The sequence below is a fragment of the Chelonoidis abingdonii genome, chromosome 13, assembly GCF_003597395.2.
Source record: "Chelonoidis abingdonii isolate Lonesome George chromosome 13, CheloAbing_2.0, whole genome shotgun sequence".
NCBI classification, from domain to species: Eukaryota; Metazoa; Chordata; order Testudines; family Testudinidae; genus Chelonoidis; species Chelonoidis abingdonii.
The window spans coordinates 23,294,298-23,321,578 of NC_133781.1; the positions used below are offsets into that span (position 1 = coordinate 23,294,298).

General features: G+C 43.5%; 1 protein-coding gene across 3 annotated transcripts in view; it reads left to right on the forward strand.

The window, feature by feature from the left end:
- Positions 1-27,281, forward strand: part of RAB11FIP4 (RAB11 family interacting protein 4) — a 207,773-nt gene that overhangs the window by 107,481 nt on the left and 73,011 nt on the right. Inside the window, exon 1 of one of the 3 annotated variants that reach the window (XM_032805649.2) lies at positions 25,557-25,694. The exons of the other annotated variants lie outside the window; for them this stretch is intronic. The gene's annotated coding sequence lies outside the window, so the exon portion shown is untranslated. Of the gene's footprint in view, positions 1-25,556; positions 25,695-27,281 lie in introns of those variants that run through there. 3 annotated transcript variants of the gene reach the window in all.

Below are 27,281 nucleotides of genomic sequence, written 5' to 3' on the forward strand. Positions count from 1 at the left end.
CCAATAAGGGAGCCAAAACGGTTTCTATTCCAGCTGCATGACCCCATGCCCATCACGTCCCGATGTAATTTGATTTTCTTTTCTATAGTCCTCCCAACGCCTAACTGAAATGGCCATGCTAGATGCTTAAGTGACTTATATGGGAGGGTGGAACGTCAGAGTGGGAGTCAGGAGACCCGAGTTCTATTCCTAGATCTTCTGTGGAGCACTGTGTGACCTTTGGCAAGTCACTTCACTGCCCTATGCCTCAGTTTCTCTTGTCTGTAAAATAGGGATAATGATACTTACCTTCCATTGGGAAGAGCCTAGAGATGTACAGATGAAAAGCAAAGTGTTGTTCTGTTATCCTGTTTTAATATTAAAGCAAATGAAACTCAGTTTTAAATTAGATATAATATTCAGCTGGCTCAGCAGAGCCGTAAATCAGACCTTGATTATCTGTTCTATTATTAGAAATCTTGAAGAGACAATGAAATGGAGAGCAAGGAGAGGTGCTCAGCTCGTTAGGAGAACTCCTCCAATTCCAGCACACGCTTCGGCTAAGCCAACCAATTTCTAACTGAAAAAAAAAATAGGCCAGCGTTGAAGGGAAGATTTAGGAAGCAGTCTTGAGGGATTTGTGTGATGCAGTGGCTGAAATAACAGCATGAAATTGCTATTAAAAATTAGAGATACAGGTTATTTGACCTTCTTTTAATCAGAGATGGAGAAAAAACCTACCTAGAAGTAGAGCACAAGAGAAATGTTTCTTCCTCTGCCAGGACTTTTAGTGCCAATGAATGGCTTTTTTGGAAAAGCTGGTTTTAAACTCAGCTGACTGAAGGAAGGAAGCTGCTTTTCTTCTGTGTAGCACGGGTCACTTTCAGAACCCCGACTGACTGGCAGAAATGAGCCAAGAGTGGCTATTGTTTTTGAGTTATGTTGGTAGTGCCCAGAAGCCCCAAGTGAGATGGGGGGGGGGGGCATTGTGGTAGACTCCGTTCAAATGCATAGTGAGAGACAATCTGCTTACAGTCTATAGACAAGGTGTAGAAGATGAGATGGCAAAGTGACTTGCCCAAGGGCACCCAGCAGGTCATTGGCAGAGCTGGGAATGGAATCCAGATCTCCACGGTCCCACTCTAGTGCCCCAGCCATTAGACCACCCAGGTTCTAAATCCATTTCTCTGCTCTCCTACCCAGATTCAAACCATGTTCTCATTTAGAGAAGGCCCTGAAGCAAAACTCAGGATCCCCAGCCTGAGGAAGCTGAGCTCCAGTCCCAGGCCAAGTCTAATCTTAAAATCCTAGTTCATAGTCTGGATTATTCCTCCCTTTTTTATTCCAGTATGTCAGCAACATTCCTGGGACAAGGAAGAACTAGCCAAGAAGAATACTTGGAAATGTGTCAGTGAGAAGCTAGATCTCTCCTGACGGCTTAGGTAGTGTTATATTAACCATCGAAAATAAATGAGTATAACTTGCCATAGCCGTTTCATATTCATCGTAACAAAAAGTCCTGTAATTAAAATGAGGCTTTTAATTAGAGGCAATAATAAGCCACTCACAAATCCCAGTGTTCACTTTCAAGATACTACCCAATGATCTTTACAGATTTAGTAACTCCCATTGAAATCCATGGAGATCTTTCCATTGACTTCCATGGGCATTGGATTGGTCCCAAGTGGGTCCCTCGAGTTACTTGCTCTTGTAAGGCTTAGTGTATGATCAACAGACATCGCCTCCTCTTTCCGACCATTTTTTATCATTATGTAGTATTTGTGTACATTGCCATAAGTGAGCACGGGCGGATTGCATAGAATTATGGCCCAGCTGTCACTCAAATGGTTGTGTTTCTAATGGCACCTGAGCCAAAAGGAGAGGCCTGTATATTCTTGAAAAGAATGATCAGCTGTTTTTAACAGTGAGACCAGCAGCACCATCCTCAACCAAAAGCCAGCTCATGCAATCATTCCAATGTGCAGATAGCACACTGTGCTTCCAACCGCTGAATCCTGACCTGCTGCCTTAGAAGTGTTTGTTTAAACTGCCCACAACAGCGCTATCACAGATCAAGCCAGTACGAGGGTGTCTGCTAATAAGCAAAGGTTAGAACAACTCCCCTCACTTCTCTTAAATTGTTTTTCTCCCTGAAAGAGCTGACTCTTTGTGATATTGACTGCATTATGGGTGTGTTTGTGTGTCTGTAAATTGTGACAGGTTTGGCGATGGTTAGCAAGGCATCATTTACAATATAACCTGTCATTTGTTGTCTAGACATGTAATGCTACACGTTGAACAGTGAACCATTCCATCACATCACTGTATTTAACAACATACGTGTTCAGGGCTAGATTAAGCGTTCAACCTCAGCCCTGCGGCCACAGACACCATTCAAGGCACCTTCAAGGCACCATTCCTGTAGAGACCCCCCTTTTCCACTGGGGTGGTGAGTATGCTGTGGCAGCCTCTTACAAGACACAGCATAGTCCCTTCCCATTCTGGCCAGTGCCGGGGCTGTCTGAGCCATGAAACCACTTACTCCTTGCCCGCATACTTCCAGGGAGCAGTATCAGACAAGCTGCCTCTACTTGTCCCCCAAGCTTCTACATCAAGGAAGGTCCTATGTGGTGGCAGTTGAGCTCAGGGAAAGCTTTGCTGTCCTGAGTAACCCTGTAACAGCAGAGGGAAATCTAGCCCTCAGCTAGTGTAGGTGAAAGCACTGGCAAATATCTTTATCCGCACAGAAATATATAGGCCGAGACTTTCAGAGCTGGCCAGTTCCCATTAATTTTAATGCCCAAATCCCTTAGACACTTTTGAAATAAAATCAAGCAGATGCCTAGAGTGGAGCCAGCCAGCAAGGAGACCTGTCCTGTTTCAAATCATTCTAGTTCAATGCCTTGCTGCAGAAATCACTGTTCAGACTGCGAGCGCCTCAGAGCAGAAACTTTCTCTCAGTATGCGTTTGTACAGCACCTAGAACAATGGAGCCTTCAGACTGACTAGAGACTCCAGATTCTTCTTCAGTAGAAACGATAATACAAACTTAGGAGTAATCTTTCCCTACACTCTATAAGGACCAGGACGTTTTATATAAAGATGTAATATTTAGGTAAGCTTTCCTATCCATGAGGGGGGGTCTGTTCCTCTGACTGTGCAAAAATAGGCTCATTTAAGGTAACCTGGAGGAATTATTCCACTGATACATGTGGAATTTAGTGTATTCTTTCTGCTCTCATTAGCATTAATGGAAGGTATGTGTGTAGATGTTCTAGGCAGAGGAGTAAATAGAACCTCTGCGTATTTTTAGATATCCTTGACCAGAGGGAGGTTGTATTAGTATTAGCTGGTTATTGGCTGTTGTATTTAACTATTTATTGGCACTGTGCATGCCTTCGAAAATTGTTGCTTCTTGCCACTCCACTTGAGTATTTCATTGCTGTGTCCTTGAAGGCTGAGGTCAATGAGGAAGATCCTGTGAGGTGAGTGGGACATGAGCTGTATCATCAGGTGGAGAATGATATGGTAAGAGACCCTCCAGCATTCTGGACACGTCTAATAGATGGAAGAGGTGAACCTATCCAGAGAGTGAACATCTTTAAGGATCCATTAAGAACTGTGGGTCAGATCCTCAACCAGCCTAAATCAGACTAGTTTCAGTAAGGAGCTGAACCTGTGTTTCTGTTTAACGTTTGTTTCCACTTTATAAGCCTCTATAATTGTCAACCATTGTTTTTCCCATGATCCCTAATTTTAAACCTTATAGCTTCATCCCCTACAAGAGATTCATTTCCTTGTAGAACTAAAAATTAATTTCTAAAGCAAAATGGCCTGCACTATTTAGATCTCCAAAAAGGGCCTATTGCCATAATCTGCATTTCAGACAAGCTTGTCTCATGGGATTATCTCATGTGTTGTGCAAAATATTTTGTAGCTAATGTTCATCAGGTTTTTTGGATATTTTTCTTCTGCTGTTTGGCCTGCTGGCTCATAATTCTTGCAACGTGTTCAACTGAATTTCATCTCAGTGCATCACACAGAGAGCTGACATCAAGTATTCATCCAGAGACTGAACTGAGAACTAATGACCTACTTTCCCTTATGCACATAATGCCCTTTGTCCTTTTATAGTAGATAGTTGTGCCTGTACTTAGTGTATGTTCAAAGTCCTGAGTTTGAAATCATCCATGGGAGGAAGCTCATTTTAAAATATATACACAGAGATAATGGTATTGGGGAAAAGTCTCCAAAACCTCAGGAAAGAAAATGTAAGGTCACCAAAAATTATTAAAAGCAAGGAAAACAGGGCACAGAGGGGAAAAAAGGATAATGAAAAGAGGGTGTGAGATAAAAGGATGAGCAGTTAAGAGAAACCTGCATCTAAATTAGGATGGATCTTCCTTTCCTGGCCTGCTGTATATGGAGAAGTGGGTGTGGGTTGTGTTGGTGCTGTGTTCTGCAGATGGCCTCACCATTGCCTGGCACGTGTTTAAATTTATTATCAGTGGTAACATGTATCCCAAAGCACTTTACAAATTGTGGGCCAAATTCTGAAGTTCTCACTCTGGCAAAACTCCAGTAAAGACTAAGAACTTCAGAATTTGATCCAATGTGTATGAAGCCAGTGGCTATAGTGGAAAATCAGTGTTCATATTCTGCTCTTGATTGTGATTGTCTGCGCACTGTAATAATTTGACATGTAACAAACACTGATATTCTCACATGTTTTTACACAGCAGAAGCCACAATGAGCCTGGATCATTTACTTCCTGTTTGTGAACTGATTATCATGAACAGTGTAGAATTTTGTAACTCTGGGAACATGACATCTAACTTCTGCTTCCTCCGGTCACTTTGTTGTTTTGAAAAACTATGGGCCTCAATCCTGTCTCTACAATTATGCATGCCATGCTATCTAGAGTTATTCATGAACATAGGTGCCAAACTCAGAGCAGACTGCCACAAACCAGGGCACAAACCCCAAATTGGTTGGGTGTTCTAAAATTAGATTTCACCAACCAAGAATCAGGTGTGAACTCCTCAAGCACTGTTACACCCTTAACATGGAGTCAGAGACAATCCTGGTGGGCATTCCAGCCTGTCTTGCCAACCAGGCAAGCCTACATTTATGATAGATGGTCCCTTGCACCAATATTCGAGTTACTCCTAGTCCCAAAGGATCAGTCACTTACTCCAGATCAGTTGTACCTTAGATTTCAAACCAAAGGCCACACTTGTAGCCAATTCTGTAATAAACTAACTAAAGATGTATAATTTAAGAAAAAGAAATTATAATTATTTACACGTTTAAAGCAGGTAAACGTACACACAAAAAAGTCTTAGGTTTCAAAAGACGACAGTATCTACTATAATGGGCAAGCTTTAGGGCTAACCCATGATAAACAGGTGGGGACCTTTATTTATGCTTAGAAATCTTCACCCCTCAGAGTTCAAGCAGCATAGGTGTACAGTTTCTCCTTAACAGTGACTTTTATTTCCTTCCCCTTAGTGTTCAAGTGGATTTGTGCACATACCCTCTTCTAGGATGTGAGGGAAGCAATCAAAAACGTATTTTGTCCACTGATATTCCACAGTGGCTTGTCTGGTGTCTATAGACCTTCTTTTGTTGGAGAAAGCAGTATTTCACACTTGGTAATGCTTCTTCCTTGACTATGGGGGCTTACAGCCTTAGCAAACATTTTTATAGTTATATAGTTTTATAGAGCAAACCCTTAAATATTACCTTATAACGTGAGATGCAGACATTGTACGTAAGATTAATATATGCAGCATCCTACAAGCGTTTCATAAAGTCTTAACACTAAACACATTCTTATCATTCTAATGTCTTTTTTAACAATCCAAACACACAGGTGAACAGTCTGGTGTCCAGCTATGCATATGTCAGTGTTCAGCGAGGCCCAGGGGACTTGACATGAACTGGCATCTGATCTACGAGCATCACAATGCAATTACAATTTTGTGCATGCTGTTTCTGCCTGATGGCCAACTTGATTGTGTGTGCAAAACTGTGTGTGCAAGTATTCATGTACTATCTAAGTTGTATACAGTGGCCATTGCTTGTGTTTGCTCGTTATTTCTATGAGTGTCTCAAGGCTTCTTTTCAAGAAATAGCCATTTAGAATCTCATTAATATTCTGCCTCAGATGCTCAGATGCCAGCAATTTTAAGACAGGGCACTTGTTTTATATGCAAACCTAAGGCTAGAGTTTCCAAAGATCCAATGGAAATTAGGCACTCAACTTCTACTGAACTTTAATGGGATTATGTCACCTAACTCTTAAATTTCTTTGAAAATCCCACCTTAGAGTATTTCAGTGTTTGTCCCTTTAAATTCTTACCTTTTTAAAAAAATGAGCTTTCACAGTTGGGCAAACACTTACAGAGAGAGAATTATAACTCAGTACTAACTTAACTATTAATTATACGTGAATTCTGTGAAAATTTAGGGAAGAGACCTAAATAATTAACAAAGCTTGTATCTCAACATGTCTTTGCTGAGATCAATTCCTAGTGGGTGAGTAACTCACAGTATTTTCTAAGAATAACTATTGCTTTCCATAAAATATTTGTTTGCCTCAGCTCAGTTGAACACAAAGATAAGTGCAGATCAGTGACAAGTTACTTTACGATGCAGTCTTTACAGAGCTTATAAAGCTTCTCTAGGAATTCCCAGAGCTTTCGTAGCCTGTGAGCCTGTCAATGGGTGGGCAGACAAATAAATCAACCTGGTTTTATTTCACCAGTATTTTCAAATATCTTGTTCTCGACGTTTCTTTCATTGCAGATATTTGAATTGCAAAACCAATTGTAAGAGGTTTTTGGAAATTATTCTGAGCAGGAAGCTTTGTCATGTGCGTTCAGCTCCTTGGCACTGAATTCAAAAGGGTTTTCACCTGTTGACTGCTGTATTTCCCTGCCTGTCAAGGGATCTTGAGTAATGCCAGTTCAAATCTCTGCACTGATACATGCTGATACAAGCCTGTGTTATCAGGAGACATTTATAAGAAGAAAGGTCATCCCATCTTGTAGGAAATGGTGGAGAATGTAGAATTCATCTGCAGAGCACCACAGAACCTGCCCCGTGGGATGACTTGTATCCTTGACTCACAAAGACCTGTCTGCAAGCAATGTTCTGCCATTGGAATGGACCAGTATTGACTGAATTTATGTGATTTCTCAATCAAAATTCTTAAAGCAGTATAGTCCTGGACCACTCCCTTTAGGATCATTATTACAGCTGGTCAGAAATGGGTTTGGTTTTGAAAAATTAAACAAACCCAAAGAAGTTAATATTTGTCAACACTTTTTTCTTGTTTTCATCAAAAAGGCTGAAAATAGCACATTTTGGCTGAAAACCTCAAAATGTGCCCAGTTTCATTTCTTTCTAATGACCCCCCCAAAAAAAATTAGGTTGAAAATAGATATTTCCTGTGGAAATTTCCATTTAAAAACAATTATCTATCAGAAAAGCAAGTTGCTTCATTCAAGTTGCTTTCGCTGTGAGCATTCACTCTCCTGTGCTGATTGGCTGTTTACTCTGACCCCTCCCACCTCTAGCTTCACAATGTGCAGCCCCCGCCCCTCCTCTTTCCTTCCTTGTTCTTTCCATGTAGCTAATCCCCTCCTAAAATAACCCCACTGAAAGGAATTAAATAACAAAACAAAACTAAAAATATTACAGCACTTACATGGCGTTTGCAGCCATAGCATCATTCACTCTGCTTGTAAGTTCTCTCCGGTGCCTCTCCCTTGTGTCTGTCTTGTCTATTGAGATTGGAAGTTCACTAGGGCAGAGACTGTCTTGGATGCTAAGTTTGTTCAGTGCCTCACAAGATGGGGACCCCTTCTCATAAAGGTGAGGCTGGCCTGGGGAGATTTGGTAATTGAGGTACAAGGAAGACCTGAAGTGAGAAAGAGGTGATTACACAGGTGAAAGGCAAGCAGATTTAGCAGATCAGTTCATCTGTTGATTATTGTGTGGCTTTAAATATTGTCAGGGGTTCCCAGCGCATGGCAGTATGCGCACTTAATATGTATGTTATCGTAATAAATCAATCAAGTCAGAAGTGACTCCATGAAATTACCTGGGTGTAAAATAAGTGTGGGAGGATAATGGGCATCAAGGGCCAAATTCTGCCCTCAGAATTTGACGTAAAGCGTCAGAAACTCCCCAGAGGCTAACGGGAGCTGAGGGTGTGCCACACCTCTGCAAAGGAAGCCATATTTAGATGCCTAAAGGTGGATTTAAGGGTCTAAGGTTAGGCATCTTTGACTGAAAATGTGGGCCTTGGCCTCCCTGTCACAACATGAGAATATCAGTACTCCCTTGCATGCTGTGTTAGTTTGTCCAAGAGTAAAAATCCTTTCTGTGTACCAGTTAAAGGGCATGTCTACACTTGGAACTGAGGATGTGATTCCTGGCTCACACAGACACACTCATGCTAGCTCTCATCAAGCTTGTGCGCTAAAATGAGTAGCATAGCTGGGCAGCAGCACAGGCTACTCATGCCAAGTACATCCCCTTGGGGTTCAGGCGGGTTTGTACTCTGCATGGGTAGCCCATGCTGCCGCTCACCACTGCCGCACTACCACAGCTACACTGCTATTTTTAGCATGCTAGCTCCACGAGAGCTAGCATGAGTGTGTCTGAGAGAGCTGGGAAGCATACCCCTAGCTCTGAGTGGAGCTTGAGCCCGAGGAGGGGGGCCTAGGCCTCGTGCTGAATTTCACTGTGCTTTTTGGGAAGCTTTTTAAGACCCTCAGGTGAAAGTGCTGCTGCTGTTCTTGTGTGTGGCTATGGTATAATTTCCCATTAGAGGGCATGGAAGTAGTTGTGGACCATATTCTCCCACCATATCTATCCAGTGCTCTTATATGGCCCTGTTATCACAGCCTCTGAGCGCCTCACAGCCCGTAATGTATTTATCCTCACCACCTGTGAGATAAGGTAATGTTATGCACATTTTACAGATGGGGAACTGAGGCATGGAGAGGCTAAGAGCCAGTCTTCTGAAGGTATTTAGGCACCTAAAGATGCAGATAGGTGCCTACTGGGATTTCAGAAGCACCTGGATGCCTAAATGCTATTGATTTCAATGGGAGTTATGGGCCTAAGTGTTTTGAAACTCCCAATAGGTGCCTATCTGCATCTTTAGGCACCTAAATACCTTAAAAAATTTGGCCCTAAGTGACTTGCCCAAGTTCACACAAGGCAGAGCCAGGAATTGAACCTGGGTCTCCTGATGCCTTAACAACTGGATTGATGTCTTCTCCCTGTACTCCCATTGAGTAGCACAGTGCCTCAGAAGTCACCTCAATGAAGTATAGTCCTACTCCATGTGAACAAGGCTTGTAGAATCTGATCCTATGTCTGCTCACATCTCTGTGGCCATTTACAAAGTCACCGTGGGGACTGGGATGCCCACTTCCCATTAGGAATTAATGGGAATTGGGCATCCAGATCCTTTAGGCTTTGAAATTCCTACCATAAAAGACCCATGGAACAATGCTCTCCTCTTTTTGCTGGCAGTGTTACTCTTTAAACCAGTTTTATTTTTCTTTCTTTCTTCAAATTGAGGCTCATCAAGATTTGAGTCATGGACGTACCCTGCTGTGTTGGCTCAGCCAGGGTCTGTGCAGCTTCCAGCCTTTTCTTCCCTATCAGTGTTCCAGACCTGCTGCCGCTAATCTTTCTGCAGCTGCTGAGGGGAGGGGAGAGAGATCCTTCATTGGCTTCATTTTCTTCTAATAATGTACATTCAGAAATGTCCTGGCAGCAACAGGGCTATTGACAATATGGCTGATTACGCAACATTGCTATTTTAATTAGAATGAAAGACAAAGAGGGAGAGCAATCAAAGATGTTGCACGCAGGGAAGGAATTGATTTATAAAGCAATCAATCTGCTGGCTCAGGCAGAAATTTTTTTTTTTAAGAGACGTTCTAGCCTGTTTTGCTAAATCAAGCAGTTTGTGCAAAAATTCTCTTCTCTGCGCTTGATTTTGGAGAACAAACACAGGGCAAAATCTCTTCTCAGTTAAATTCTGTGCAGTGTCTTATTGAATAAGCTATGGAACCTGGACTCCTTTCTCCCAATAGGCCAGGGTTCAGGTACATTGGTGGGGCAATGCTGGAAAATGTTCCCTGTGTCGTGACCCACATCAGGTAAGTCTCTACAGTGCAGCTGAGAGCGAGTTTCCTAGCCTGGGTGGAGAGACTTGTGCTAGTGCGGATCAAGCTGGCTAGCGCGCTAAAAATAGCACTGTGGACATGGTGGCTCAGGCTCTCAAGCCCACCCAGCCCGCTAGGCTTGAAAGTCTCAACTGCACTATTTGTAGCACAGTACTTCAAGTCCTGGTAGCGTGAGTCTATCTGGGGCCTGGGAGGCTGGCTTGCTTGCAGCCGCAGTGTACACATACCCACAGAGGACTTCATTTCCTGTGGCTCTCAATCTAGCTCCTTTCAGCTACACTAAGGGCTGGTCTACGCTAGAAAATTAGATCAACCCAGCTACGTTGCTCAGGGGTCTGACATGATTAAACTGACCTACATTTCCGTGTAGACAGCGCTGGATGGATGGAGGAATGCTACAGCTCTGCCACTGTGGGCTTTTTAAGCATAGACATAGCTAAATTCTCTAGTGGTGAAATTCATCCTTAATTTGAGGGCTGCATGACACTGAAGTGGGCCTTCTGCTGACCCTCTTCACAGGGGTAAATTTCACCCTAAAAGCAGTAAGAAAATCAACCAATAATTGTGATTCTTACTAGTCTTCATGTCTGTAGGGTCTATCATTAGTAAGCATGTCATTTATTGTAGACTCATACTTACCTGAGTCTCACAAACCTGGTGTCGTCTATCTGTGCCTGTAGATCATGGCACCTGGGAGGCTGCATCCTGAAAATGAGTCACTTAAAAATGTTGTGCAAGTTCAAGTGAATCCCATGTCTTTTCAAACATCCTCATCTGCTCTTCTTCGCTGCCTCCTCATTTGGGGGCCTTGACATTCATTCTAACGTTTACGCATCTGGGCCTTGACAAGTTGCCAGCTGTCCGTATATTCTTGCTGGCCTCCGGCCATTCAGTACTAAACTACTCTTCCAAACCTTGTTCACCTCTAAACTGAACCAGAGATTTGGCTCGTGATATCTGCACATGTCAAGGGTTTTTATATTATTATGTCCGTACGAGTATGATGAATGGTACCCTGTTCCCTGCAACTCTGCCTGTTCATGAAATTCCTCTAATACTGGGCATCGGCCATTGCTAGTTTATTTACGCTGCTGCTTTCCATAGCAGTCAAAGTGACTGTATTTCTGAGTCAAGAAACAGCAACTGAAAATAACTGACTTGCAGATGATAATTGATCAACTGGTGGAAAAAATTCAGTCTAATACACTAAGGTAAGAGAATCAGGTGAACTTAGAGAGGAAGGACAGGTTTGTGGATAAGTAAGGGCAGTAGGAGTCAGGGGAGCTGAATTTAATTCCTTGTTGTCACAGACTTCCCATGTGACTCTGGGCAGGTCATTTAATCTGTACCTCAGTCCCCCCTCTGTAAATGGGGATGGTAATACTTCCTTTGTTTCGCCTCTTTAGATTTTAAGCTCTCCGGTGCAGGGGTTTTCTCTCAGGCCTTAGCTACCCTAAAAAGGTTTTGCTGGTATAACTATACCAGCAAAGACCCCTAGTGTAGACGCTCTGTCTGGCGTCAAGAAGTTTTTAGCTAAACCACCACCCCGAACAACACTATTTAGGCACATAGCAGCACACTTCTGTCAACATAGTTATGTCTACACCTGGAGTTTTGCCAGCAGAGTGATGCTGGTGAGGGGTGTGTGGTCTTTTCACACCCTTGATCAACTTAGCTGTGCCAACAAAGCTTTGTAGTGTAGACCCAGCCTTACCGTGTGTTTGTATAGTACCCAGCAGATCTCTGTTGATGGAGCCTAGATGCTACCCTCAGACAAATAAAAATACCTATGTCCCATCTTGAATCTATCCTGAAATGAGGTAAAGTGCTCAGTGGTAAAACATAAAGTGCTCAGTGGTAAAACAAGAATGAAACTGCGTCACTGTTGCTCACCTTTTGAGGAACTAAGTGAAACGTAATTGTGAACTCTGCAAAGTTTTGATTGCTCCAGTGAAATTGATAATGGCAGGCATCCAAGCTTTCTGGCTAATGGGCAAGTTGTGGCACTCATCAACAGTGTGCCCATTAGCCAGAAAGCCACTCATCAACAGTGAAAGTGTGAACAGCAGCAGGGGTCAGACGAGGACAGATTATTATGCGTCTCTGAAACCCTGGCCACTCTTTTTGTCTCATCCCTGTGTGCACTAGTGTTAGTCTTCCTGCATAATCCTTGTGATCTACTTATATATTTTTTTCCACAGCAGTTATGTTTGAAAATACTTTCTCAAGGTGGCCAGTTAGAGATGCAATTGCTAATTGGAAAGTCATCTCGCTAATGGATGACTGCAGGGGCAAAGTTCAACACCATACATTAAGGACCTGATCCTGCAAAGTGCTGAGCATACCCTGAGAGATGGTGAACACCCAACATCCTGTGGGAGACCTTTAGAGCGTCACAGGATCAGGCCCTAAGAGAGGAAGCGGCTGTAAGAAGTGCTAATGGTACTTTCCACTAGCAGTGGGGAAATAGTGTATAAGATGAATGCTACAAGCCAAATCTCAGAAAGCCATCTTAATGAGTATGGCTACACTTGAAACTTCAAAGTGCTGCCGCGGCAGCGCTTTGAAGTGCGAGTGTGGTCGCACCGCCGGCACTGGGAGAGAGCTCTCCCAGCACTGCACATACTCCACATCCTCATGGGGTTTAGCTTGCAGCACTGGGAGCTGTGCTCCCAGCGCTGCGGCACTGTTATACTGGCGCTTTACAGCGCTGTATCTTGCAGCGCTCGGGGGGGGTGTTTTTCACACCCCTGAGCGAGAAAGTTGCAGCATTGTAAAGTGCCAGTGTAGCCAAGGCCAATGAGCCCTTTGAGGATTCTTCACTAAGAGATTATGAGATTTAACAATCATGGGCTACACTTAGCGGATCAGTATACGAGATGCTCCTAGCAGTCACGGTTATATATCAGAGCATGTTGAGTCTTTTGTTTGTAACCTCAGAGGCTGCAACAATAGAGATTAACAAAAATGACATGAGTAAAGATTCTTCATTGGCAGCTGGGACAGCCACTGAAGAGCTGGTCCCAAATGCAAGTCCATTTTCATTCCTTCATCTGGCTGATTTGCTTCTATTTTTTCCCGAATGAATTAGAAAATTTTCCACCCAGCACCTCCTCCACCATGTTTTCTTCTGAGAGAGTACTACTTAAACAGGGCCAAATTAGCATAGGATTAAGCCTTGTCTACCCTAGAAAGTTGTATTGCTTTAACTACTCCGGCATAGTTAAAACGATACAACCTCCAAGGCTGGATGCAATGATTCCATATAAAGGTTCTTTACAACAGATGGGCTTTTCCCGTATGGGGAAGGGAATAGCTATATCAGTATAATACAGCTTTATAGTAGTAGAAATCCATGCTGGGGGCTCTATCAGTATAACTACATTAGTAAAAAAAATCACCTGGTATAAAAACTGTGTAGACCCGGTCTACAGGTCTCTGAATCTGGCTCAGAATACATGTCTGGCTCCCACAGTTCAGACCCTCCACCACAATACAGGACTAGCATGATGTTGTAAACAGTAAAAGGAGCTGGAGTGTATTTGGCTTTCCTCAACTTGCCTGTCTCCTTTATCCATCTCTGAAGTAATAAAGGGCTAAAGCTATTGACTGGGAAAGTGTTCTGAGTGGCTTCTTTGTGTTTAAGCCACAAAAGGAAGAAATATTTTTCAACTTCCACCGTCAGCAGTTAGCTTTGTAGTGTTTCTGCGCCTAGAAATGAGGAGCAGTGAGATGGAGGTGGTACAAATAATGAAGCGCCATCAAGAGCATGCAGTGAGAAAAAGAAAATTAGCCTAATTCTGGATAAACTTTAATTGGCAGGAAAAGACCCAGCAATAGTTTCTGCTAATAAGTGCTGAAAATAAGAAACCATGATATGTGATATATTGGACACTACGGTAATTTTTAAAGCCAACGTGAACTATGTGCAAATCTCTTCTGGCTTTGGGTTTCATTGCAAAACTCACACAGGTTCATTGCAGAGGTTGTTGGGATTCACAAGCTTGTAAAGCAAACATGGGTCCTTTTATGAGGGAACTGTGGCCAATTTATGGGTCCATGTCAAAAGCTGTCAAAATGTACAGGTGCGACTAATCAGGGTTGAGTGGGGTCTAACTTCAAAGCAAGATTTGGAGTCTCTGAATCCATACACATGCGAGACAAAGATAATCTTCATTTGAAAATCTGCAGACTCAGACCACTGCTAATTTGCAGTGATGGGCAGACTTCAAAAGGTTCGCCATATTTGCCTATCCAGACTTCTTCAGCAATGAGTGGGGCTGCAAATCAGCATAAGAGCCCAGTCCAAAATCATCAGAGTCAATTGGAAGATCCCAGTTGATTTCACTAGGTGTTGGATCAGACACAAGGACAAGATTTCTTCGAAGTTTCACCTGGACTTCCAACACTGCAGGTTCAGTCCTCGTTTTGTGGGGGTCTTCATTGAGAACAGAACCAGACCTTGCGAGAACAGCCATTCTGCTCCCAATCCAGGATGGAACCAGGCTGCACAGAGATGTGCCAATACATTTTTTTAAAAGTTGGCTAATGCTTTTTTTTTAAAATCTCTTTATACAATAATATTTTACCCCTAAATCTTTGTCCTAGTGATATTCACTGTCCTCTTTATGCTATTCATTTCCCCTTATTTGTAAACTATAATCCGCTGCTATGGGTTGTTCTAGCTATTTGCAATGCACCATGTTTAATCTCAAATTGAAAACTCTTTGTGAGCTGAGACCTCAGTTTCATGTGGCGACTAACTTAGATGTAAATAAAAAGCCACCTTGATCTCTTTGCACAAGTAGTTAACACAATCTGTTGTGTTTGATTTAATTGCCTTTTGTGTGTGCCTTTATATCTCAGACTGGGAAGGAGTAAACTCTGGGAGTAAGATATCCTGTTAAATAGCATGGCTTTGCTGTAGCACTAGAAGAAACTCAAACTATAGTACAGCTATAGTGCTTTCTGACAGCCATTGAGTAGCCAGATTGAAGTCTTTTTGCAATACAATGTAAGTCTACAAAAGGAGCATTACACAGAACTGGCCCTGCTAGACTAAAGTAGCTGATTTCAGATGGTTCACAGTGACTCCATAGTACATAGCAAACTCATTGGTTTTTTGTTGTTACTGAAATTGTATCAAAGCAATGCGTGCCTATATAATACTATGTACAAACAAGAATATGTAGAAATAGCATTAAGGAATTGTGCAGGGATAAAAAAACATACAGTAAGGTCCATCAGCAGTATTGCAACCTCAGGCATTCAAAAAGCAAGAGTCCTGCCCCCAAAAATCGTGAGATTGGCTTCAAAAATCGAGAGATTACAAAAAAATAAATAAATACATGTTAGGTTCTTCTTAATTACCTCTGCTTTTTGAGCCTGTAGAATGAACAGTTTCAAGCTCTTGTCTGCAACAATGAAGACTAGAAACTTAGATTTGTTTGTCTAATTTGTTTGTTTAAAGTGAGTTTCTCATTTAATCACAAGCTTCCAAGAGCTGGAGCTTTATAAAAAACACAAAATGACACTCAGTAAAATCACAGAGTTGGCAGCGCTACCTTAGACACCAATTATGCAAATTCAAGACCGCTCTAGCTCAGTTAGGCTAACTCTGCAAACCCTGCAAGGTTTCATTCTCATTTATACTATCCCTCTTATACACTGCCACGTAAAAGCAAATGACATTTTCATCCATTATAAAGCCCCTTTGTGCTGCTAGTCCTGGGGAATGTATGAGAATTTGCAAACTGACTCCTGCAGTTCTGTTTGTAATGACTGAAAGAGAACCAGCACCAAGAAGTTTGCTTTAAGATTCCCATTTGGATCCCCAAGAAATCCTCACACATCTTTCTTTACTGGGTGGGGCTAGTGTGGCTTTCTGCAGAAATACTCCAAGTGAAAGTAGCTGGAAGTAGAGTTGAGTGGGAAATGGTTTTCCCTTCCTACAAAGTTTGTGAGAATTCAAAATTTTTCCTGTCCTGAACCAGCATGAAAATTCAAAATCTTGAAAATTTTCTCCAACTGATCATCTAAAGAAAAAAAAAATTAGATCGAAATATTTTGTTTAGGTCATTGTAAACTGTATGTTTGTTGCAATTTCAAACTTTATTTATTAACTTCCTAAAGTGTAAGTTTAACTAAAATTTCAAAAACAAAAACTTGTTTTGAATTAAAAAACAAAACATTGGTTTGAAAGTGTCAAAAAGGGATGTTCTGACATTTTATTCAAAAATGTGTGAATTAGGAAATGGGTTGAAAATGATCCTGTCTCACAAACAGTTTAGGTTGCAACAAATTATAAGGTCTGGCCCCGCGTATTCCCCAAAACATCTAAGGGCTAGATGGTACCACTTTGAAACATTAACCTCTGGAGTCAGGGGATACTGCCCCTGTCAAGTGATGGGATATTTTGCTTTGGAACCTAGACTCCGGTCTTGTGACCAGGGGAGGGGAATCTATTTCATTCCAACACTCCTGTGGGTCAGACCCTTATTATTGTCTCTTTACTGTCCCTGTTGAGGTCCAGCTCTGCACAGTTGCAGCACTCACATTTGTACACCAGGAACCCTCCAGCCTTTTCTTTCTTTTTTTAATGTGGTAACACCTCTGCTTAATGGAAAGAATGATGGTCTGAGATAGGCTGGAGGATGGGCAGCTCTTGAGCAAACAGCTTTTTTAGTAATATAACGTGCACAATAATTAGTAAAATGTTTAGAATCCCCTCTCTCCTCTCATTCTATAGGCACATGCAGGATTGTGATGAATAACCAATGATGAGGCTTCTCTGCTAGCTATTTAGGTGGTCAAGGATAGCCCTCCGTTCGGGGATGCTGGAGACCTGAGTTCTATTCCCAGCTCTGCTGCTGGGCAACCTTGGGGAAGTCACTTCACCTTCCAGTGCCTCAGTTTTCCCATCTGTAAAATGGGGATAATGATACTACCCTCCTTTTAAAGCACTTTGAAAGCGACAGAGAAAAGAGCTTTGTAAGAGTTAGGTATTATTTAGGGAAACGTGAAAAAGCCATAACATTTCAAATCATGCAGGCACATCATTTGGAAATGTTACTGCCAACTACAGTTATTCTTTTTTTAGGTTAGAAATGTCACATCTAAGAGGTGGTTGTAGCTGCCATTATCTGCCAGCAAGGAAACAGAAGGAAATGGCTTGATAAAACCATACTGTTTTGTTAGGCAAATTTCCCTGTGCAAGGCTAAAAGATTGCTGCATGTTGATGCTATTCCAAAGATTCACGATTTTTTTTTTTTTTTAAAAAGAGGAGATGAGGAACTAGTTTACCTTCTCAGAGCTTCTGAAAGATTCATGAAAATTATGACTTTGAGAGTTACATTTTCAATCAAGCTCAGTTTATAAAAGTATAATCTCAGTCTGATCCTGCCTCTGTAGCAAGCTTCCAGATTACTGAGTTATTGCAGCTGTAATATTTATTTATATTGGAGCACCATCTAGAATGCCCAGCTGAGATCGGGGTCCCATTGTGCCCTCTCCATACAACAACATAGTCAGAGCACTCCTTGTCTCCAAGAGTTTACAATCTATATAGATTAAGGAAGAATTATGGTCCCTGTAACGGTGCGGGAATCACCCCTGTGGCACCTCCTGACGGTCTCTCGGGGAATTAGCTCTTTTCCAGCCTCTGGAGCACCCTCTGCAGGCCAGTGTCCCACTGCCATTGGCCCCCCGTGTCCCTCCCTGGACTTGGTGCTCCATTATCTGGGGTGCTGCCCCCTGACAGTAACCCCTCACTCTCAGGGTCTCCCCTCTCCAGGGAACCCCCACCCCTTATCCCCACTTCACCTCATTCATAGGCTACTGACTGTCACCAACTAGCCCCCGCTCCCTGGGGCAGACTGCAGTGTAAGCCACTCATCACAGGCAAGGCTGGGTTTGGACCTGCTGCCTCTGCCTAGCCTTGGGCTGTCCCCAGCAACCCCAGGACCTGTTTGGCCTTCTACTAGGCTGCAGCCTGGGGGGTTTCCAGGCCGGAGCTCCCCAGCTCCCTTCGCCTTCCCCCAGCCCTGCACCACTCCAAGTACCCTCTCTATCTCCCTGCCGCCAGGCCTGTCTCCCTCTACAGCTAGAGGAGACTGGCTGAGCTTCAGCCTAGCAGCCCCTTTATAGGCCAGCTGCAGCCTGATTGGGGCGTGGCCCAGCTGCCCTGTTTCCTCAATCAGCCTAGGGTTTTCTCTCTCAGCCCTGGCCCTCTCTAAGGGCTGACTTTTAACCCTCTGCCACAGCCCTCTCCCAGAGCTGTTTTTAACTCTTTCAGGCCAGGAGCGGGTGACGACCCCGCTACAGTCCCCATTTTACAGATGGTGAACTGAGGCACAGAGGGATTCGGTGATTTGCCCAAGGTCCCACAGGAAGTCTGTGACAGATCTGGGAGTTGACTCTATCTCCTGAGACACACAAGGCAGTCAATACCGTAACCACAACTGCACTACAAGCTCTTTGGGACAGGGACTGTCATTCGTTATGTGTTTGTACAGGGCCTAGCACAACAGGGACTTGAACTGATTGTGGCCTTTAGGCATTACTACAAAATAAATTTTTAAATAATAAGAAAATTGCAGAATGGAAAAGGGACAATAGATGTTAAGGAAGTTGGACAGGACTTTTTAAGGAGGACTGATCAAAATTTTTCTGGTGGAACAGTTTTCCTCCAGAAAAAGCTGATTCAACTAAATTGAAATGTTCTGGGAGAACATCTCCACTTGGTTGAAACTTTTGACGGAAGCCCATCTGGGGGATTACCAGTCTCCCAGGCTTTACCCAGGCTGTCAGCTCTTTGGTTGCCCCACAACCTGCTTGGAAGTCCAGGGGACACATTTCATTTTGGAAACACCAAAACGTTCCTGGGACTGGTTCAGTGTTTCTCAAATGAAATACTGCAGAATTTCAGTTTGGTGAAAAATGTCCACAATTTGGCTGTGTGTTCCCATTTGGAATGAAAAAAATTCCAGAAATCTCAAGTGTTTTCAAACAGGGCAGAAATTCTATTTCTCGGCCAGCTCTACTCTTGACTCACTTAACATGCACACTTCTGTGGTGCAGGACATTTCCCTACTACGCGATCATGTTTTGGCATGCCACTGTGAGAAATTTAGAACAGAGCAGGTCATCAGGATGGCGGAGAGAGACTTGGCTCTTGAAGATGGCGCTCTTCGACTTGATTGAGGAAGTGCCAGCCGGAAGACAGCATGATTATCTTCCCACCAGTAAAATGAACTCGGGTGGCATGAACAACAGTGTTGGCAAAAGTCATTCATTCCACCTGCCCCACCAGAGAGTGAGTCCTCTGATGATGGAATTCCTGTGCAAGGGAAAGGGGATGAATAACCAGAGAGACCTCCTGTAGGAGAGGTCCTGGGGCTGACAGCCTGAGCCCCAGCCGCTCCGGGGACTGACAGCCCATGCCCTGCCACTGTCAGGGCTGATGGTTCGGTTAATACGGAGAGCCAGATAATAGAGGCTTGGATAAACAGACCAGATGAGAGAACAAGGAGTAATGGTCTCAAGTTGCAGTGGGGGAGGTTTAGGCTGGATATTACGAAAAACTCTTTCACTAGGAGGGTGGTGAAGCACTGGAATGGGTTATCTAGGGAGGTGGTGGAATCTCCTTCCTTAGAGGCTTTTAAGGTCATGCTGGACAAAGCCCTGGCTGGGATGATTTAGCTGGGAATTGGTCCTGCTTTGAGCAGGAGGTTGGACTAGATGACCTCCTGAGGTCCCTTCCAACCCTGATATTCTATGAGGGTTCTACTGTATATCAGTAAAGCATTGTGTTCAACTGATACCTATATATATTCTGGTTAGGGAAACTGAAGTTCAGTGTTTCATTTTAATCACAGAAAAACACAGATTTTTATCGGGGGGGTTATCAGAGAATTTGGGGGGTGTTATCATGGAAAACTTAGGATCTCTGATCATAAGTAGTCCACTAAACTCAATGGACCTACTCATGGGAGTAAAGTTGAGCACATGTGTAAGTGTTTGCAGGATCAGGACTTCCTTGATAATGGGGGGTAAGGGACGGAAAAAGAATGAATGATGTTGGTTTTGAGAGGTATTCGTGCGCTTAATGTATTTTGGTGTAAGTTATGAGGCTGATTAAACTTTAATCAACTAAGGGCTCAGCCTCACTGTAAATGCAATAAATTACATAGTATTCAGTGAACAGTACTCAAAACAGGCCGAGAAAAGTGGAGTACTCCCTTGTTTCTGTAAAAATCAGCACTACAAAACAGGAGGGATCACACCCTTATGCCCCGCGTTTCCTGGAACAGATGGCTTTCTATATCACTCTTTAAGGGAGCGCATCATTTTTTTTCTGAACTCAAGTATTAAATGAATAATACTTTTATTAAAAACTCAGGAATTGAGTCTCTGCTAGGAAAAAGTGTTTAGATCCTTGATTTTGTGCTCCCTTTGAATGACATGGAGACAAAAAACATATTCATACTCTTTGATATTTAGGCCTCACTCCAGGAATTCATTTTAAAATATCTGCAGGTGTATCCTGCTTCGTACAGATCACTCTAGCACTAACGAGAGAATCAGATGAATATCTGCCATGAAAACACTAATCTGTGAAATGTTTCAGAGTGGTAGCCCTGTTAGTCTATATCACCAAAAAGAATGAGGAGTACTTGTGGCACCTTAGGCCACGTCTACACTACTGGGTAATATTGAATTTGTTAAATTCGGTTTTATAAAACTGATATTATAAATTCGATTTCATGCGGCCACACTAGGCACAGTAATTCGGTGTTGTGCGTCCATGGTCCGAGACTAACGTCGATTTCTGAAGCGTTGATTGTGGGTAGCTCTTCCGTAGCTATCCCATAGTTCCCGCAGTCTCCCCCGCCCCTTGGAATTCAGGGTTGAATCTTAATTGTTGCGGGGGGTTCTGGGTAAATGTCGTCACTCATTCCTTCCTCCTGGAAAACATCAGCTGACAATCCTTTCGCGCCGTTTTTCCCTGGATTGCCCTGGCAGACGCCATAGCACGGCAACCCCGGAGCGCCGTTCAGACTTGATTTTTTTTCGGCACCGTAGTGTACTGGATGCCGCGGAGAGAAAGGCAATACTCCAGCGCTACACCAGCAATATCTCACTTGCTTTTGCAATGATAGCAGAGATGTTACCGGTCGTTCTGTACCACTACTGCGCGGCAGAAACTGGCAATGAGATGACATTATCTCCCCCTGTGTACTGTCCGCTGCTATCATGAGTGCCCCTGGCTGAAATCGGCCGGGCGCAACGCAAAAGCAAAATGTGAGGTTGACTCACTTGGGACTGAGTCAATCCCTCCTATGGTTTCTGAAAATAGAGTCAGTCCTGCCTAGAATAAGGGGCAAGTGTATTAGAGGACCAGTGTATTCAGAGCACAGCTGCTCTGTGTCAGTATACACAGGGGTGCCCCTGCAACAACCCCACCCATTGCTTCCTCCTCCCAATCTTCCGGGCTATACCGTGGCAGTGTCCCCTCCCCACCATTTGTGTCATGAAGTTAATAAAGAACTGGAGGAGAAACAGAGACTTGTAGTGAGATAAAATGAGGGGGAGGCAGCCCCCGGGGCTTATGACAGTCCAAGGCAGTACGAATCTTTTTCTTTACACAGGAAAGGGAGGGGCTGATGAAGCTCGGCCCCCAGTTGCTATGATTAAGACGGTTCCAGCCGTTCGTACCATCTACTGGGAGTAACTGGAGTCATTCCCATTTTTACCAGGCGCCCCCGCCAGCCTCACCTGAGACAGCAGGAGCACTCACGGGCTGATGCGATGACGGATATCAGTCATATTGTACCGTCTACCACCGGGGCAGGAGGAGAGGAGCGGATACTGCTCTTCACCGCTGCAGCATCGCATCTACCAGCAGCATTCAGTACACATAGGGTGACATTGAAAGAAGTCAAGAAATGATTTCTTTCCCCTTTCATGTGGTGGGTGGGGGGAACTGAGGACTATTCCCTGACCAGCCAGACACTGGGTTTGAACCTACAGACATTGGGAGCTCAGCCAAGAATGCAAATACTTCAGAGACTGCTGTGGACTGTGGATACTGGACGTCTCAGTACCCCTCCATCCTGAGCGTCCATTGGATTCTGGCTTCCCGTTACGCTTGTCACGCAGCGTGTGTATCCTGGAGCATTTTTTTCAAACGCTTTGGCATTTCGTGTTCATGTACCACGGATCAGTCGTGCATGCAACAGTCTGTCTCCCCAATGCATACAGCGATCAGATTGCTAGTATCGCCGTACGGTCCATGGTGAGCTCTTTTTGATTGAACGAGCACACCACCCGTGCTGATCAGATAGCTCCATGCGTGGAAAAACAGGAAATGTGATTCCAGATAAGTTCGCGGGGCCTTTTCTGTTTACCTCTGCCCCGGCGCATCTCGAGTTCAGATTGCTTCCAGAAGCGGTCAGTGAGTGCACTGTGGGATACGCCCCGGAGCCAATAACGTCGATTTCCGTCCACACTAACCGCATAACCGATATGTTAATATCGATATTTAGTCGCTACTACCTCTCATCGGTGGTGGAGTAATGAAAACTCGAATTTAAAGACCCTATATTGATATAAATGGGCGTTGTAGTGTGGCGGGTTTACAGCATTAAATCGACTTTTAACGCTCTTTAAAATTGATTTAAACGCGTGGTGTCAGAACCAGGCCTTCAGTGATAACTAATTATATTTTGGAATAAAGCTTCTGGGACTGTGAGTTTACAGCCCACAAAGCGTATGCCCAAGATGTAAATTTGTTAGTTCTCTAAGGTGCCACAATACTCCTCATCTTTTGTGGGATACACGACTGACACAGCACCATGTACAGAACATCAAGAACGGCGGCAAACTGTAGTCCAACCAAGGTCATCATAAGCCCAGTATCCTGTCTAGCCAATCAGTGGCCAATGCCAGGTCCCCAGAGGAGTGAACCTAGACAGGTTAATGATCAATGATCTCCTCCTGCCAATCCAGCGTCACTCCACCTCTGACAGAACAGAGTCCTCTAGGACCCATTCTTACCACCCTGGCTAAATAGCCTTATATGGACGTTAACTCCATGAATTCATCCAGTCTCTTTTAACAGCTTTATAGTCTAAGCCTTCACAACCCTTCAGGCTAAAGCGATTCCACAAAATGTGAACGTGTGCACTGTGTGAAGATAGAACTTTCTTTATTTTGGTTTAATACCGTCATGCTGCCTTCAGTTCATTTATTTGGTGACCCTTAGTTCTTTATTAGTTTGGAAATAGTTAATACTTTTTCCTTATCTATTCTCTACACTCATATGTGATTTTTATACCTCTATCAGATCCCCTCCTTGAGTGTCTCTCTTCTTCCATAGCTTGAAATAGTCCTAGGCCTCTCTTAATCTCTCCTCAACTATGGGACCCGTCCCAATCCCATAATCATTTTAGCTTTGGCACCTTCTCTTGACGCGTTGTTCTAGTGCCAGTGATCATCTTTTTTGAGATGGAGAGGAGACCACACTGTACGACAGCATTCAAGATGTGGGCGTATCTCACTCGACTATTCTAGTAAATAAGTCAAAGATATTCTCCTTGATGCTCTACCTTCCTTTTTCTAATGATATCCCTAACTCGTCCCTTGCTTTAGCTATGCTTGGCACGCCTCTCGACACACCTAGGTGGACTTTCAGAGCCTATCTCGATGAGATCCCAAAATCTTTTCCTGATTTTTGTTACGCTAAATAGCCCCATCACATTTATTGTTGTGATATATGGTATTTTTTCCAGTGTGCATGTACTTTCATCATTAATTCCTACATTAAATTTCACTTGTCCCCTCGGTTGCACTCATCACTAGTTTTATGAAGATCTTTTTTAAGTCTTCATATTAGTCTGATTTGGTCTTAATTATACCTATGACAGTTTCAATCATCTGCAAACTTTGCCACCATCACTGTTTACCCCTTTCTCCAGATCATTTATGAATAAGATGAATAGGATTGATCCTAGTGCTGACCGTTGGGGAACACCGCTAGTTACCCCTCTCCATTCTGAGAATTTACCACTCTGAAGGCAAGCATCCGATGAAGTGGGTTTTAGCCCACGAAAGCTTATGCTCAAATAAATTTGTTAATCTGTGAAATGTGTTTGATGACCTGCCTCCGTCCAGTTCCTGGGCAACACCTTCACTGGCAAAATTAAGACCCGTAATTCACCATTGTGGTAGCTCTACCAGCAGTAGCAATATCAGAGGCTGTAGTGTAGGCTTGGATATTTTTACCATCATGTCATAACCTGTTCGGAGCAGATCTAAATAATAGGGTGGTAAAAATGAGTGATCCCTTTAACCCTTGTGTCCCCACCATTGCTATTATGGGGTAAGCTGCACACCTGGTGAATTATAGATCCTACTTTTCCTAGCATAGACAAGATTCAGGTGTTCAAGCCTCCGCCATCCACATCATCTGGCCAGTAAGGGTGAGTTTCAGCAGACACTGGTGTACATAGCTAATTGGGACTATAAGCAAAGACTTCACTATGGAATATTATTTGCTGACATGCATATAAATGAAACTCTCTGCAGCACTGATAAAAGCCAAGCATCCACTGTTATTGAAGTACTTTGAAGCAATTTTCCCCATCAGCACCCTGGAAGATCAGTGAAATACAAGTCAGCTGCATGAAAAATGTGTTTCTGTTGAGCCCCTGGATTAGCTAGGTCTGAACTGCGTGCCTCATTTGCCTAATGGCATATGCACCAGTGGGGAGCTTACACTGCTACAGGCTGTTAGCTGAATGTTAACTACCTTATGGCAAAACAGATGATTTCTCTTTCCAGTGCTGGAAATGCACCAACCTTCAGAAACTCTGACACAACAAATAAGAACAGCTCATGAAATGTTGGCACTGTTGATTCTTAGCCTAGACCTGATTCTGTCTCAGACCTGAGCCATGAAACCTAATGTGGATTCAGACCCTGATACCACCATCTTTGTGATCTATCTCCAAGCAGTGATGGATAGAGGGTATATAGATAAAATCCACTTGTTTCATATGTAAACACTGAAGAACAGAAAGTGGAGACCATGATATAATTCCAGAGAAAAAGCGCTGCATAAATGCTTCAAATTGGAAAAAGCTATGCACGAGTTTGCTTTACATGAATCAAAGAAAGTTACCCAGTTGATAACTCTCCATGTGATACCTCTTCTGAGGTTTAGAACTCATCCTGTCGTCCTGTTCGAAAGGGCATTTGATTAAGAATGCCTTGACCAGGCTAAGAATCTGAACACTTAGATTCTGCCGTTGGTTTCTTGGCAACAATGCACAGTTGAGAGCCCTCATCAGCACAGATAGACACAGAGCATGTCCCAGGTCAGATTTCAGACCCTATCTGTTGTTAGCCAAGAAAGAAAACTTATCTGCTAATAAGAAGGACGACACCTTTCTGGGAATTTGCAGTTCATTAAAGAACCCTGTGCATTCTTTATGAGGTAAGTGCAACTTTTAAGGTTTAAGTTAAGATGGGGCATATTTTCTTCCCCAGAAATTCTGTTGTGTTGTGTTGTATTGTATAAATTGTAGATCAGGTCTACTTTAAATCAGTGCTGTGTGTGATGATTTAAACACGAGAAGGATGGTTTTCAGTGTTTATCTGTGTGTGCGCTTTGCAGAACCAACCAGACTGAAATGGATGAATCTTACAAAAACCTTTCTACAACAAAAAGCGCAGATCTGTCTCTCTTTCTCTCTGTTCTCTCCCCCACCACACACACACACGCCCAACACATTTTGTCAACCTTTCCCTGTCAAAGGAAATTGAGCTAGTTGCATTGTAGATTCAGGGCCACCTCCATCAAAGCGTTTCAGCATAAGCGTGGTTGGGACCTGAACAATTCCATGAAGTTTTGAACTGTCTTTGTGAGTTGCTTGTGAATCTGCTCCTTGTACTTCTGAAGCAACAGGGTGGCTTAGCATTGAGACAGCCAATGAGACATTTCCATTGCATGTGTGCCAAATATGGAAGGCATAATAAAGAAGTGTGTTATGAATCTGGGATACTGATTTAGGGGGTGTTTATTTTATAACAGAAGTGTTCATGTTTTCTGACCGTAAAATGAGGAAACAGGATATACACAGCGATCTCTCAAAACTTCAATGATTTTCTACATTCTTTGCTTTTCTAACCCTTTTTTATAGAGTAAAAAGTGATTGTTTTAATGTAAGCGATGTATAGTACTCACAGACAGTGGCAGCTCTAGGTATTTTGCCGCCCCAAGCACGGCAGGCAGGCTGCCTTCAACGGCTTGCCTACAGGAGGTCCCTGGTCCTGCGGATTCCTCGGCACACCTGCGGGAGGTCCGCCAAAGCCGCGGGACCAGTGGACGCTCCACAGGCATGCCGCCAAAGGCAACCTGCCTGCTGCCCTCGCAGCGACCGGCAGAGCTCCCCCTGTGGCTTGCTGCCCCTGGTGCCTGGAGCCGCCCCCCTCCCGGCTTGGCGTGCTGGTGCCAGGAGCCGCCCCTGCTCACAGAAAAGAGTGGAAGGGTGCTAGCATAACTTAGGATCTGGGCTAAGATTCAGGAGATCTGGGTTTAATTCCTGGTTCTGCCACAGCCTTCCTCTGTGATCACGAGCAGGGCATCTAATCTCTATGCCTCAGTCCTCCATCTGTACAGTAAGTATAACACATCCTTTCTCCCACCATTTGTCTGTCCTGTCTATAGAGATTTTCTGATCTACGGACTGTCTCTTATTATAGGTCTTTACAGTGCCTAGCAAAATGGGGACCTGAGTTCTGTTGGGATCTCCAGCTGCTGCGATAATACAAACTATTAGTTGTAATTAGTGCAAATTTTAAATGATGCATGCATGAGACATGTGGAGCATGCATGGCATATTCTGTAAAGTAATATACTTGTATCTGGCATGTATTGATGTTAAACTGAGTATTTGAAGCAAAGACATAGTAACGATTTGTGCCCACTAGCTTCCATCGGCGAGTTAATCGCACTCCATTTGAGCACTGAATGCATTAGCATTATCAGTCGGTAATTTGTGTTGTGTGCGCAGTGGTTCTT